The sequence below is a fragment of the Oncorhynchus clarkii genome, chromosome 4 (genome assembly GCF_045791955.1).
Source record: "Oncorhynchus clarkii lewisi isolate Uvic-CL-2024 chromosome 4, UVic_Ocla_1.0, whole genome shotgun sequence".
In the NCBI taxonomy this organism is placed as follows: domain Eukaryota; kingdom Metazoa; phylum Chordata; class Actinopteri; order Salmoniformes; family Salmonidae; genus Oncorhynchus; species Oncorhynchus clarkii.
This window is the reverse complement of record NC_092150.1, coordinates 32,857,457-32,871,674: the sequence shown is the minus strand read 5'-3', so window position 1 is coordinate 32,871,674 and position 14,218 is coordinate 32,857,457.

The following is a 14,218-nucleotide window of genomic DNA, read 5'->3' as shown; positions in this document are numbered from 1 at the left end:
TGGTGTGTTCCTTGTTCTTCATGATGCTCTCTGCGCTTTTAACGGACCTCTGAGACTATCACAGTGCAGGTGCATTTATACGGAGACTTGATTACACACAGGTGGTTTGTATTTATCATCATTAGTCATTTAGGTCAACATTGGATCATTCAGAGATCCTCACTGAACTTCTGGAGAGAGTTTGCTGCACTGAAAGTAAAGGGGCTGAATAATTTTGCACGCCCAATTTTTCAGTTTTTGATTTGTTAAAAAAGTTTGAAATATCCAATAACTGTCGTTCCACTTCATGATTGTGTCCCACTTGTTGTTGATTCTTCACAAAAAAATACAGTTTTATATCTTTATGTTTGAAGCCTGAAATGTGGCAAAAGGTCGCAAAGTTCAAGGGGGCCGAACACTTTCGCAAGGCACTGTACCTACTTGTTTAACAAAATTAATGAAGTTTACTTTAAAATATTCATAAATATTATGCTGCCAACCACTATATGAAGAAGTTTAAGGAAAACATCAACTCAAATTGCTCCTTTTGTAATGACCACCCAGAAACAGTGTTGCATCTTTTTTTGCATTGTATGCATGTAAGAAAACTGTGGCAAGACATTAGTAGGTTTATAATTGAACACATTTATGAAGATTTTACACTATTGTGGAAAGATGAACTGTTTGGATTCTTTACATAGAATAGAAATAAGATGAAACATTTTTATGTAATTCATTTAATTATTATTTTGGCCAAATTTCATATACACATTTTCTTACCCTACAAAAAGAAATTGAACTGTAATTTAAGACGGTTAAATGCTCTACTAACAATAAAGCTGTTAGAAATGTAAGGATATGTATGTCCCTTAAGGTCCTTGTGTAATTGTAATGTGATATTGTACCCACTAGCTCGATTGTCCATTGTTTGTAATCTATGTATGCTTGTGTTCCCTCATGTGCTTTATGTATTGATTTGTTGTTAATAAAAATAAAAAATAAAAATAAATAAGGCTCTAGGTACCTCATTCTGATGCAGTCGTCTGAGTGTGTTCAACTCCAATCTGAGTGAGACCACTGTGGCCTAGAGCCTGGCCTCTGTCTAGGAAGCCTGCTCATCCATCCTCCCTGCTCCTCCTCTACGCGCCTGGCACGGCTCTCATATCACAGACCATACAACAGAAACAGGTACAGTACCATTATGCACCGCATTCAGGACCATTTACAGGAAGTACTACAATATACAAGTATCACTGACTTTAGCGTGCTCAAAAACGGAATTATATCACATAGCATTCACTGTAAATGTAGCACAGCACACAAGCACTGTTTGAATTATATCATGCTACTGACGTGCTCTTAGGTGAGAGACCGTAAGAGTGTGTTGTGAATAGGCCATCAGATTGGGTCAAACCATTTCACGGCATAACTGAACACTTTCCTCCAGCTGTATTGCCAGGCTCTCACAGTGGCTACGCATCTCCTGGAGCTTCTCTCTACACATCAAGAGCTGCTGGACCTGGACTAGATTCCTGATGGCCAAACACACACACCCAAACATACACACATGGACAAATAGCTACAGTACACACCGAAAGATAATAAAATGAGATGCCCATTTTGACAAAAGCTATGTGGATGCTATGTCAGCACTCAGAATTAGACACGGATGTCGACTGCCGAGGCAACATCTTTAGACCAACCTGTCAAAACTTAAACCCTTGGTAAACATGTTTTTGTTGAGTGATTACAGTACTGTAAAGACAAGCTAGACACATGATTTATGGAATACCCATCATCCATTGTTTCATTGAAATTTTTTTGGGCTGTTCAATAATCATAATTGCAGCATAACTCTAAAAACTGACTTAGCAACAGCATTTATCATACTAATGAAAAGCATTATGTTCCTTTAACCAACCATACCACATAGTAGCACAAATACTCCATTGTACATACGCCTGTAACAAAGGAACATTCCATGCCACAGTTGAGGTTAAGGATTTTTGGCCACTCTTATAAAATAGTTATAAAAGTCAGCTGAGGTGACTATTATGTAAGACATGAGGAAGATGTACGAGATGATAGCTGGGCCCAGAGTAGCAGACCAATGAATCAGTGGTGAACGTTCCAGTGTGTTGTGTGTGAAAGCAGAGTACTAGAGTGTGTGTGTGTGCGTGTGTTTGTGAGTGTGTGTGTGTAAATGTGGTCAGGTTGTGTGTTTGTGATACTGCTTTAATGTGCAGTGTTAGATAATAAGCCTATCATTATGTTAAACTGAGCAAAGTATTCTCCCACTCCCATCTCTCTGAGAACCACAAGGACAAACCTCCTTCTGTACACTCCTGATGTGGGCGTTGACAAAGATGTTACATGGGAACGCTGAGTTTGATGGTGCGATAAATGTGTTGAAACTAATTACTCCCCCCAGGGAATCCGGTTAGAACACCCATGAGACTACAGAGATTGTACTGTTTTTCCCTCTCAGAGATTCTATGCACATTCTATACACATCTCTATGTGAGTTTAATTAAGTAAAACGTTTTTTTTTGTACAATTTAAGTCTCTTTTTTTACTGTACATTTTATAAAAGTGCAGACTCAGAGCTTCAAAATTGTATATCATACATTGTAGTTGGAGTTTACATTGGAAAGTTACGCTGTTTTGGACATTGATAAACTTGTAAAACCAGTAGAATAAAAGCCCTTGACAGATTTTGCTGAAATGGGGTTTACGCCTATAGTTCACACCCTTTTAAGCCTTAAAGAATTTACATGTAAATGCATGTGAGTCAGCATGACATTGTCCTCCAGAATTTAGTCCCTATACAAAGCAAAATTGTGATCAGAATTATAACACCCACAGTGTTAAATTGAACACTTTCTTAGTAATTATGTGACCCACCGAAATCAAAGTGTTGAGAAACTAACACAGCAAGAGTATTGAGTCCTTAGTACTATGGGTGTTGCAAATTCCAACTTAAATTAACACAGTATTAGAGCTGATGCTGTTACAGTTTCTCAGTGTTAGGTGATTAACACCTTTGGTGTTAAAGTAACTCGTTTTGGGGTGTTTTAAAACTGTAGGGTGTAAAGCCTTATTTGCATATTTATTTCCTTTCCTTATTTCCAGTACCACCCATGCCTGTGTTTGCTAGTGACCGAGTTGTCCCATTCAATGGCTTTCAACACTGTAGTCTTCTCAGAGTGAGTGCCTAAGTGAATATTTAAATAAATGAATGTCTTTCTGACAGTTCATTACTTTGTTTGACAATGCCACACTTCAACAGCCTAGTTTAACCATAACACTAAGGTCTGAAAATGCTAGTTTGCTGGCCACAATGCTGGTTTGCTGGCCATGATGGCATGCAAAGTATTATTTAAATCCTATTGGAATCCAGACAGAGTTAGGAAGCCCGAACAACTGGAACTTTTATTCACCTACAATCTGTAGTTAGAATGACTGCCAAGGTAGGAAGGAATGATATAGGAGGGTCAACAACCTGAACTTTTAATCACCCATCACCCACTGCAGTTAGACTGACTGCCAAGATAGGAGAGACTGATAAATGAGACTACCTAACCCATATAAACTGGCATAACCATCTCAATAACGAGTGAAATACAGTGCCTTGCGAAAGTATTCGCCCCCTTGAACTTTGCGACCTTTTGCCACATTTCAGGCTTCAAACATAAAGATATAAAACTGTATTTTTTTGTGAAGAATCAACAACAAGTGGGACACAATCATGAAGTGGAACGACATTTATTGGATATTTCAAACTTTTTTAACAAATCAAAAACTGAAAAATTGGGCGTTAGAGGAGGAGGAATGCTGCCTATGACCCCAAGAACACCATCCCCACCGTCAAACATGGAGGTGGAAACATTATCCTTTGGGGGTGTTTTTCTGCTAAGGGGACAGGACAACTTCACTGTATCAAAGGGACGATGGACGGGGCCATGTACCGTCAAATCTTGGGTGAGAACCTCCTTCCCTCAGCCAGGGCATTGAAAATGGGTCGTAGATGGGTATTCCAGCATGACAATGGCCCAAAACACACGGCCTAAGCAACAAATGAGTGGCTCAAGAAGAATTACATTAAGGTCCTGGAGTGGCCTAGCCAATCTCCCGTCCTTAATCCCGTAGAAAATCTGTGGAGGGAGCTGAAGGTTCGAGTTGCCAAACGTCAGCCTCCAAGTCTGCAAAGAGGAGTGGGACGAAATCTCTCCTGAGATGTGTGCAAACCTGGTGGCCAACTACAAGAAACGTCTGACCTCTGTGATTGCCAACTAGGGTTTTGCCACCAAGTACTAAGTCATGTTTTGCAGAGGGGTCAAATACTCATTTCCCTCATTAAAATGCAAATAAATTTATAACATTTTTGACATGTGTTTTTCTGGATTTTTTTGTTGTTATTCTGTCTCTCACTGTTCAAATAAACCTACCATTAAAATTATAGACTGATCATTTCTTTGTCAGTGGGCAAACGTACAAAATCAGCAGGGGATCAAATACTTTTCCCCCTCTCTGTATTTATCTTTGTGTAATATAAGATCAGTTAAATCAATCAATGCAGAAACATAAATGTAAAAAAAACTATTCTAAAAAGCAACCTGCAACAAAGTATGCTTGGAAATATGGTAATGCAGCTCCTCCCATGTCTTTTTCACTCAGAGTTAAACGGAAATGAACTCAACACAGTCAAGTAACAACAGCACCGCTTGGTTAACACTGTAGTTATTCACCACATGTGGTCTCAATTTCAATTCCCTGGTGTTAATCACACTCAGATATAACACTCACATCCTACTCAGTGAATTTCATCAAATAAAAATGGTGAAACATTTTTTAGTTTTTTCATTTTTAGATAAAACCATACAAAATATATTCACGTCGCCATGAACTGACATGTTATCCACCATATCCATACTAGCTTGCCACTTAAAGTCCAACAACCTTCTTAAGGAGGGCTGGTTCTGACAGAGATAAATGGCGAACGGCACTCACACGTATACATGCATGATTTCTTACTTCAAATGGGTGGCGGTTCGTGTGCAAAGTATATGATAAATGTGAGAATAGTTCTAAAATGTATCAATGATAAGTGTCCCTTTTTTGTGTCAGTCCGCTAGGGACCTTTGTCTCATGTATTAAGTGTGAATGTTTATTCTGTGTTATTATTTAGTTAGCTAGTAAATAAATATTTAAACCAATTTGTGTAGCACTGAAACATGAGTAAGGCTGGGGTTTTTGCAAATCCAAGTAGGGTACGACTGTTCAGAATGATGATTTGATACGAGGTAATGATTAATAAGATGACTGTTTAGTGATGTAATAGATATGTATCTAATAGGGGAGATGGTAACTTTTTAAACAACCTCTTCCGTGGTGCCCCAAATCCTAATGAGTTAATTGTTACATGATTCATTTAAGCGGGTAACATTTAAACATAGTTGATTTGTCAGGCATATGTGTATAGGTGGCAGGGAAGTCAGGCGCAGGAGAGTCAAACGGAGTGTAAAATGGAGTCTTTTAATAATGTCATAAAAACATGCTCCATAACACTAAACAGGAAAAGAACACAAACAAATATGGGTACGAAGACCCGTCGCGCACCTATACAACAAAAACATTACACTGACAATAAACAATCTCTGACAAAGACATGAGGGGAAACAGAGGGTTAAATACACAACAGGTAATGAATGGGATTGAAAACAGGTGTGTGGGAAGACAAGACAAAACCAATGGAAAATGAAAAATGGATCGATGATGGCTAGAAGACCGGTGACGTCGAACGCCGAGCACCGCCCGAACAAGGAGAGGCAACGACTTCGGCAGAAGTCGTGACATGATTAAATAAAGAACCGTAGTCAGATTAATGAAAGTAAAGTCATGACAGTTGGTAGGGCAATTTTTTCACAAAGTGTAATGAATTCACACTTCAGAAAAGAAGGCTGATACACAGCCAATACAGTATGCGGCATGCTCCTCTAATATTTGTCTGTGGATCGCCATATTGAAGAAAAAGAAGCCTGTGACATGCCAGACCAATCAGGACTCATCTCTCGGCATGTCCAGCCCCGCCATTATCTCAGCCAATCATTGCAAGCCAGGAAGGATCCTGTCTTTCTCCCTACATAGCTTAATGTGTTGTGATATCTGTTATGAATGTTTTGTAAATGTTTGTTTTTTAAAATTGTATTTAATTGCCTTAATTTTGCTGGACCCCAGCAAGAGTAGCTGCTGCCTCGGCAGCAGATAATGGGGATCCATAATAAATACAAATACAAATAGCTTAATGCTTTCTCCTCGGCTAAACTAGGCTTGTCATTTAACATTTTTATTCATATTTACAGATCACATCTGAGTTTGTAATTAATGCACATCAAAGTTCACCAGTGGTGGAAAAAGTACCCAATTTTCATACTGGAGTAAAAGTAAAGATTCCTTAATAGAAAATGACTCAAGTAAAAGTGAAAGTCACCCAGTAAAATCCTACTTGAGTAAAAGTCTAAAGGTATTTGGTTTAAAATATAATTAAGTATCAAAATTAAATGTAATTGCTCAAATATATTTAAATATCAAAAGTAAAAGTATAAATCATTTCAAATTCCTTATATTAAGCAAAACAGACCATTTTCATCACCATTTTCTTGTTTTTTCTATCTATTTACGGATAGCCAACACTAATATACAAACGAAGCATGTGTGTTTAGGGAGTCCGCCAGATCAGAGGCAATAGGGATGACCAAGGATGTTCTCTTGATAAGTGCGTGAATTTGGCCATTTTCCTGTCCTGCTTGGCATTCAAAATGTAGCGAGCAAAAAGTACATTATTTCCTTTAAGAACATTGTGAAGTAAAAGTTGTGGAAAATATAAATAGTAAAGTACAGATACCCCCAAAAAACAAATTACGTAGTACTTTAAAGTATTTTTTACTTATTTTCTTTACACCACTGAAGTTCACATGTTCAAGAATGCTATTCTACAGAGCCCCTTAGGGATCATGGTGAGGAGAGAAAAAAAAAGTTGTATGTTTTTCTTTTATTCTTACCGTCTGATTATTTTTATTAATTCCCTCAGTTTTTTTAAAGCTACACCAGACTCCTTGTGGATTTGTGTAGCCTCTAGGCCTAAAAAACACATTCTCCTTAAGAAGGTTAACATGACGGTCCCACTTGGCGATAACATATTGCAGCCTCAATGGAAGTCTATTTAGTTAATTACATGCTTCAAATAGTGATGATCACTGACCATTCAATAGCTTATTTCCAGTTTCAGGATTTTCATATGCCTCCAAATCATAAGGTCAAATAATAGGTAACGGGCATGCAAAATCCCTCAATTAAGCTAAGTCATTTCAATAGCCTGAAATGCCAAGCGGCTCCCCAACAGTCATAAGTGAATGATGCATGTTTACAATGTAACCAAATAAGCTCAAACTCAGATTCATTCCATTGTTTTTTTAACTTGTTAAAGATATGGCTGACTACTGCCCCCTTTGGAGCAATTGCGTGCCCATAGTAAACTGAAAAAAAAAATGTCAAAAATTGCTAATATATGCATATAATAATTATTATTGGATAGAAAACACTCTAAAGCTTCTAAAACCGTTGGAATTATGTCTGTAAGTATAGCAGAACTCACAGGGCAGGCATTCTTCCAAACTAGTTTTGTGGTCATGAAAGTTGGAGCAACTTTGACGTCATCGCCCCCACCCTTCCCAACCACTTATGGATCTGGGGACACTTTCTATGTCTTCCACTAGATGTCCTCATTCTGTAGAGCGTTTAATCGTTCAAATCCCGCGAGAATTGGCCCTATGGGAGTGATTTGAGTAAGTGCCGTGAGAAAAAACCTGTGCGTTAGGGCGCGAATTGGTCCCAGCCATTCCTTTGTTCCAGTACTCAGAAGAAGGACAAACAATGACCGGTTGAATTGAAAATTGTTTTGTATGTCTATAACATCCTAATGCTTGGTTTTGCACTTAGTTTGACCTGTTTAGTCGACATATAATATGTAATTTTGAAGTTTTGATGCGCAACCTTTCCGGACCAGAGGACATTTTGGGTGCATTTCAGCTGATGTTATTAGCAGTAGCTAATACAAAGACGCAAGACTTGAAACCAAACGATGTATTGGGTAAGTATGAACCTTTCCAGAACATTCTGAACGAAGACCATCGAAGGTAAGGGAATATTTATGCTGAAATCTGTGTTTCTGTTGACTCCAACATTACGGAGAAATGTAGCTTATATCTGAGCGCCGTCTCAGAATATTGAATAGTGTGCGATTTCTGTAACGTTAAAAATAAATGTAACAAAGCGATTGCATAAAGAAGCAGTGTATCTTTCTAACTATATGTAGAACATGTATATTTAGTCAAAGTTTATGATGTCTATTTACGTTATCTTGCGGCGCTACCTACATTTTCTGCGGACATTTTTGATGGATATAAATGGCATATTATTGAAAAAAAAATGTACTGTGTAACATGTCCTATTACTGTCATCTGATGAAGATTTTCAAAAGGTTAGTGAATTATTTATTTTTTAATCCTGCTTTTATAATTTTATATTTTCTGGGACAAAATGGCTGCCTCTTGTCTTGGTTTCGGTGGTGGTCTAATATAAATATGTGGTGTGTTTTCGCCGTAAAACATTTAAAAAATCTGACATGCTGGGTAGATGAACAAGGAGTTTATCTTTCATTTGAGCTATTGGACTTGTTAATGTGTGGAGGTTAAATATTTCTAAGAATATTTTTGCGTTCCATGCGCCACGGTTTGAGCTGAACGGGGGGGGGGGGGGGGGGGGGGGGGGGGGGGGGGCGTCAAGAACCCCTGGCGTCAAGAACACGGTTCAGTTATTTATGCTGGGTACTAGGTTATTGAGATATCGCATCTGCAGAGTCTCCATCAACAGGATGTTAAAACCTGTTGCGACTCTAGGGACAGTATTTAAATTTGGGGGAAAAAAACGTTCCCGTTTTAAACAGGATATTTTGTCAGGACAAGATGCTAGAATATGCATATAATTGACAGCTTAGGATAGAAAACACTCTAACGTTTCCAAAACTGTAAAGATATTGTCTGTGAGTATAACAGAACTGATGTTGCAGGCGAAAGCCTGAGAAAAATCCAATTTGGAAGTGCCCCATATTTTGAAAGCGCTGCGTTCCAATGAATCCCTATTGAGCTGTGAATGTGCTATCAACCAGCTTACGCGTTCTACGTATTCCCCAAGGTGTCTACAGCATTGTGACGTAGTTTTACGCATTTATGTTGAAGTAAGTGGTCACCTGATGGCTCCCAGGGTGACTCTTGCATAAAATACAGAGGTAGCCATTACTCCAATCGGTCCTACTGAAAAACGAATTGTCCCGACGGATATATTATGGATTGATTATAAACAACGTTTGCCATGTTTCTGTCGATATTATGGAGCTAATTCGGAATATTTTTCGCCGTTTCGTGACTGCAATTTCCGGGCGATTTCTCAGCCAAACGTGAAGAACAAACAGAGCTATTTCGCCTACAAAAATAATATTTTTGGAAAAAAGGAACATTGGCTATCTAACTGGGAGTCTCGTGAGTGAAAACATACGAAGCTCATCAAAGGTAAACGATTTAATTTGATTGCTTTTCTGATTTCCGTGACCAAGTTACCTGCTGCTAGCTGGACAAAATGCTATGCTAGGCTATCGATAAACTTACACAAATGCTTGTCTAGCTTTGGCTGTAAAGCATATTTTGAAAATCTGAGATGACAGGGTGATTAACAAAAGGCTAAGCTGTGTCTCAATATATTTCATGTGTGATTTTCATGAATAGAAATATTTTCTAGGGATATTTATGTCCGTTGCGTTATGCTAATTAGTGTCAGGCTGTGATTACGCTCCCGCATGCGGGATGGGGAGTCAGTAAGGTTTTCAAGTTAAGTGGAAAGAGAGCCTTTGACGCGACTTCCAATATTGGAAGTTAACAAGGCCACACGCTTTTTTGTGACTCACTTTTTTAGGGGGGGTTTACAGGTAAAAAAAAAAAAAGTTTAAAAAAGGAATGCATACAAAGATAACCTCAACCATTCCCCACACAATTACACCACCACCACCAGCCTGTACCGTTGACACCAGGCAGGATGGGGCCATGGACCAACAAGTTTTGCTTTCCCGAGATGCCATTCTGCTCCATTATTTGCCTGTTTGGTTCTTGCCATTCTCCTTCGACCTCTCAATCAATGAGTTGTTTCCAGTGCCCTATGATGAAATTCCATTGGGTCTTTGAGACAAATAAGCCTTCCAACAGAGCCATGCAGTCACTAGTGGAGGATGATGTGATTTCCCACTTACTATGTAAAGAGCATTGAACGACTGGAAAAGCATGATTGTCACGTTCTGACCTTTATTTCCTTTGTTTTGTATTTATTTAGTATGGTCAGGGTGTGAGTTGGGTGGGCAGTCTATGTTTGTTTTTCTAGGTTTTGGGTATTTCTATGTTTCGGCCTAGTATGGTTCTCAATCAGAGGCAGGTGTCAGTAGTTGTCTCTGATTGAGAATCATACTTAGGTAGCCTGGGTTTCACTGGGTGTTTGTGGGTGATTGTTCCTGTCTCTGTGTTTGCACCAGATAGGACTGTTTAGGTTTTTGCACATTTATTGTTTTGTTAGTTATTTCATGTCTAGTTCCTTTATTAAAGAACATGAATAACCACCACGCTGCATTTTGGTCCGCTTCTCCTTCACCACAGGAAAACCCTTACAGAATCACCCACCACAACAGGACCAAGGGGCGTGGTAACGGGCAACAGCAACAGCGGCGCAAAGAGGAATGGACTTGGGACGATGTATTGGACGGCAAGGGTTGCTACACATGGGAGGAGATCCTGGCGGGAAAGGATCGCCTTCCATGAGAACAGGTGGAGGCAGCTAAGAGAACAGAGGCAGCCGGAGAGAGGAGCCAGCGATATGAGGGAACACGGCTGGCAAGGAAGCCCGAGAGGCAGCCCCAAACATTTCTTGGGGGGGGGCACAGAGGAAGTGTGGCGAAGCCAGGTAGGAGACCTGCGCCAACTTCCTGTGCTTACCGGGGGGCGAGAGAGACGGGACAGGCACCGTGTTATGCTGTGGAGCGCACGGTGTCCCCAGTGCGGGTGCATAGCCCGTTGCGGTACATACCAGCTCTGCGTATTGGCCGGGCTAGAGTGAGCATTGAGCCAAGTGCCATGAAGCCGGCTCTACGCATCTGGTCCCCAGTGCGTCTCCTTGGGCCGGCTTACATGGCACCAGCCTTGCGCACGGTGTCCCCGGTTCGCCTGCATAGCCCAGTGCGGGCTATTCCACCTCGCCGCACTGGCAGGGCGACCGGGAGCATTCAACCGGGTAAGGTTGGGCAGGCTCGGTGCTCAAGAGCTCCAGTGCGCCTGCATGTTCCGGTCTATCCGGTACCACCTCCACGCACCAGCCCTCCGGTGGCAGCCCCCCGCACCAGGCTGTCTTTCCGTCTCATCCCTACAGGTGCTCCCGCCTGTCCAGCGCTGCCGGAGCCTTCCTCCTCTCCAGCGCAGCCGGAGTCTCCCGCCTGTTCGGCGCTACCAGAGCTCCCGCCCCTCAGTCCAGAGGCGCCAGAGCCCCTCATTCCAGAAGCACCAGAGCTCCTTAGTCCAGCGCTGCCAGAGCCTTCCTCTCCAGCGTTGCCGGAGCTTCCCGTCTGCCCAGCGCCATCTGTGCTACCCGTCTGCCCAGCGCCGCCTGAGGCACCCGTCTGCCCAGCGCCGCCTGAGGCACCCGTCTGCCCAGCGCCGCCTGAGGCACCCGTCTGCCCAGCGCCGCCTGAGGCACCCGTCTGCCCAGCGCCGCCTGAGGCACCCGTCTGCCCAGCGCCGCCTGAGGCACCCGTCTGCCCAGCGCCGCCTGAGGCACCCGTCTGCCCAGCGCCGCCTGAGGCACCCGTCTGCCCAGAGGCGCCAGAGCCCCTCGTCAGCCCAGAGGCGCCAGAGCAGCCGCCCCTCTGTCCCGAGCAGCCGCCCCTCTGTCCCGAGCAGCCGCCCCTCTGTCCCGAGCAGCCGCCCCTCTGTCCCGAGCAGCCGCCCCTCTGTCCCGAGCAGCCACACCTCTGTCCCGAGCTGCCCCTCTGTCCAGTGGGGTCATTGAGAGGGGTTGCCATGGTTAGAGAGCCACGGAGGCGGACAATGAGGCAGACTAAGACAATAGTGAAGTGGGGTCCGCGTCCCGCGCCATTCTCTGATTGAGAATCATACTTAGGTAGCCTGGGTTTCACTGTGTGTTTGTGGGTGATTGTTCCTGTCTCTGTGTTTGCACCAGATAGGACTGTTTAGGTTTTCGCACATTTATTGTTTTGTTAGTTATTTCATGTCTAGTTCCTTTATTAAAGAACATGAATAACCACCACGCTGCATTTTGGTCCGCTTCTCCTTCACCACAGGAAAACCCTTACAATGATATACTGTACATAAAGCTAACATAACCCTAACTTTAAAGTAGTGTTGCACGTACACCGAAACTTCGGTACTCTTTCAATACTAAAACATCAAACGGTTCAGTACTAAAATTGAGGTATAAAAAAAAAAAAAATAATAAAATAAAAAAAAACATTTAATGATATTGAAGTAAAAAAATGCCTAGTGATTGAACAGAGCAGTAGCTGAGTTTATCTGTCTGGATCAAGTGCCATTCTGTGACTGGATAATATGCCTTCTTTTTGATATCAAGTATCGTGATGGTATCCAGTATCGTGATACTAAACCTGGTATCGGTGTCAAATTCAATATTCTGGTATCGTGACAACACTACTTTGTGTGATATACTTAAGCAATAAGGCCCGAGGGAGTGCGTTATATGGCCAATATACTACGGCTAGGGCTGTTCTTAGGCGCAACGCAGAGTACCTGGACACAGCCCTTAGACATGGTATATTGGCCATACATCATCACAAACCCCCGAGGTGACTTATTGCTATTATAAACTGGTTACCAACGTATTAAGAGCAGTAAAAATAAATGTTTTATCAGACAATCAGCATTCAGGACTCGAACCACTCAGTTTATAAATAACCCTAACCAATTATTTTTATCCATACATTCACTGTCCTCCAGCATGGAGACACACTAACTGCACCTTCTGCGGGTCTTCTTTTCCCAGCAGTTTGTTTCTGTATCAACTCCAGCCTCTCACTCGGAAACGCCACCTGACAGACACATGCAAACTCTTCGAACCCACTAGACTACACTAGATCCACTAACCACACAACTTGCACAGGTCATGAACAAGGATTGGTTTGTCACTGCTAAGAGGCTTTGAGTTTGTGGAACTTTTGACTGTTATAGTTTACATAAGTTTAGTAAATAAGAATATACATATTTCAACTATCAGAACCATGTTGCATGTGATGCTGATTGACCGAAAAGGGCTATTTCCGATCATTAGCAAGTGATGTTAACTCAGATGAGATGTGATGTAGTCAACCTGGTTGGTCCAGGACCCCCTGTTGGAGACTGAGTTTACGCTGCATTTCCTGAGAGTGACTCTCTACTACAGCTTCTACAGCTTCTAACTTACTGAGCTACAGAAAGAATCACAATCAACATATGCTCAAATGATGTGTTCACATGGGAAACTATAGTGAGTAATCATTTATTATCTTTGAATAAATAATAAACCAGGTATGAAATGTGTGTGTTGCTCTGCTGCACCCGAAGGGCTTTTAGTTGAGGCAGGCAAGCAGGCAGTAGGGGCCAAAAGTGTTGATCAACAGAGAATAGCCAATAGCTTTCTAGCATGTGATGCTGTCTGTGTGGGGGAAAACATTGCTACATCTAGTCTGATCACATCTTTGCCATGGGGCTAAGAGTTAGAGCATGAGTGCTGCTTCAGAGACAATCAGCTGACACTCACCTGAGGGAACAGGAAAACAGGCAGACGCCGCATGCTGAATGGCACCATTTTCCCTATATATTGTACTACTTTGGATCAAGGCCCATAGGGCTTTGGTCAAAGTAGTACACTATATACACGGAATAGGGAGCCATTTGGGACACAGAGAGACAATCCTTGCTGCTGTTAGAAACACTGGAACCATTCATGTAGCAACGATGCTACCCTGCAGTTTGAGGGAAAGTACATAGAATGTACCAAACAACACCATAAATGGATATAACCTCGTTCAGAACCTGGTTGTGATACAACACTACCTGTATGGTATAGACAAAAATGAGTC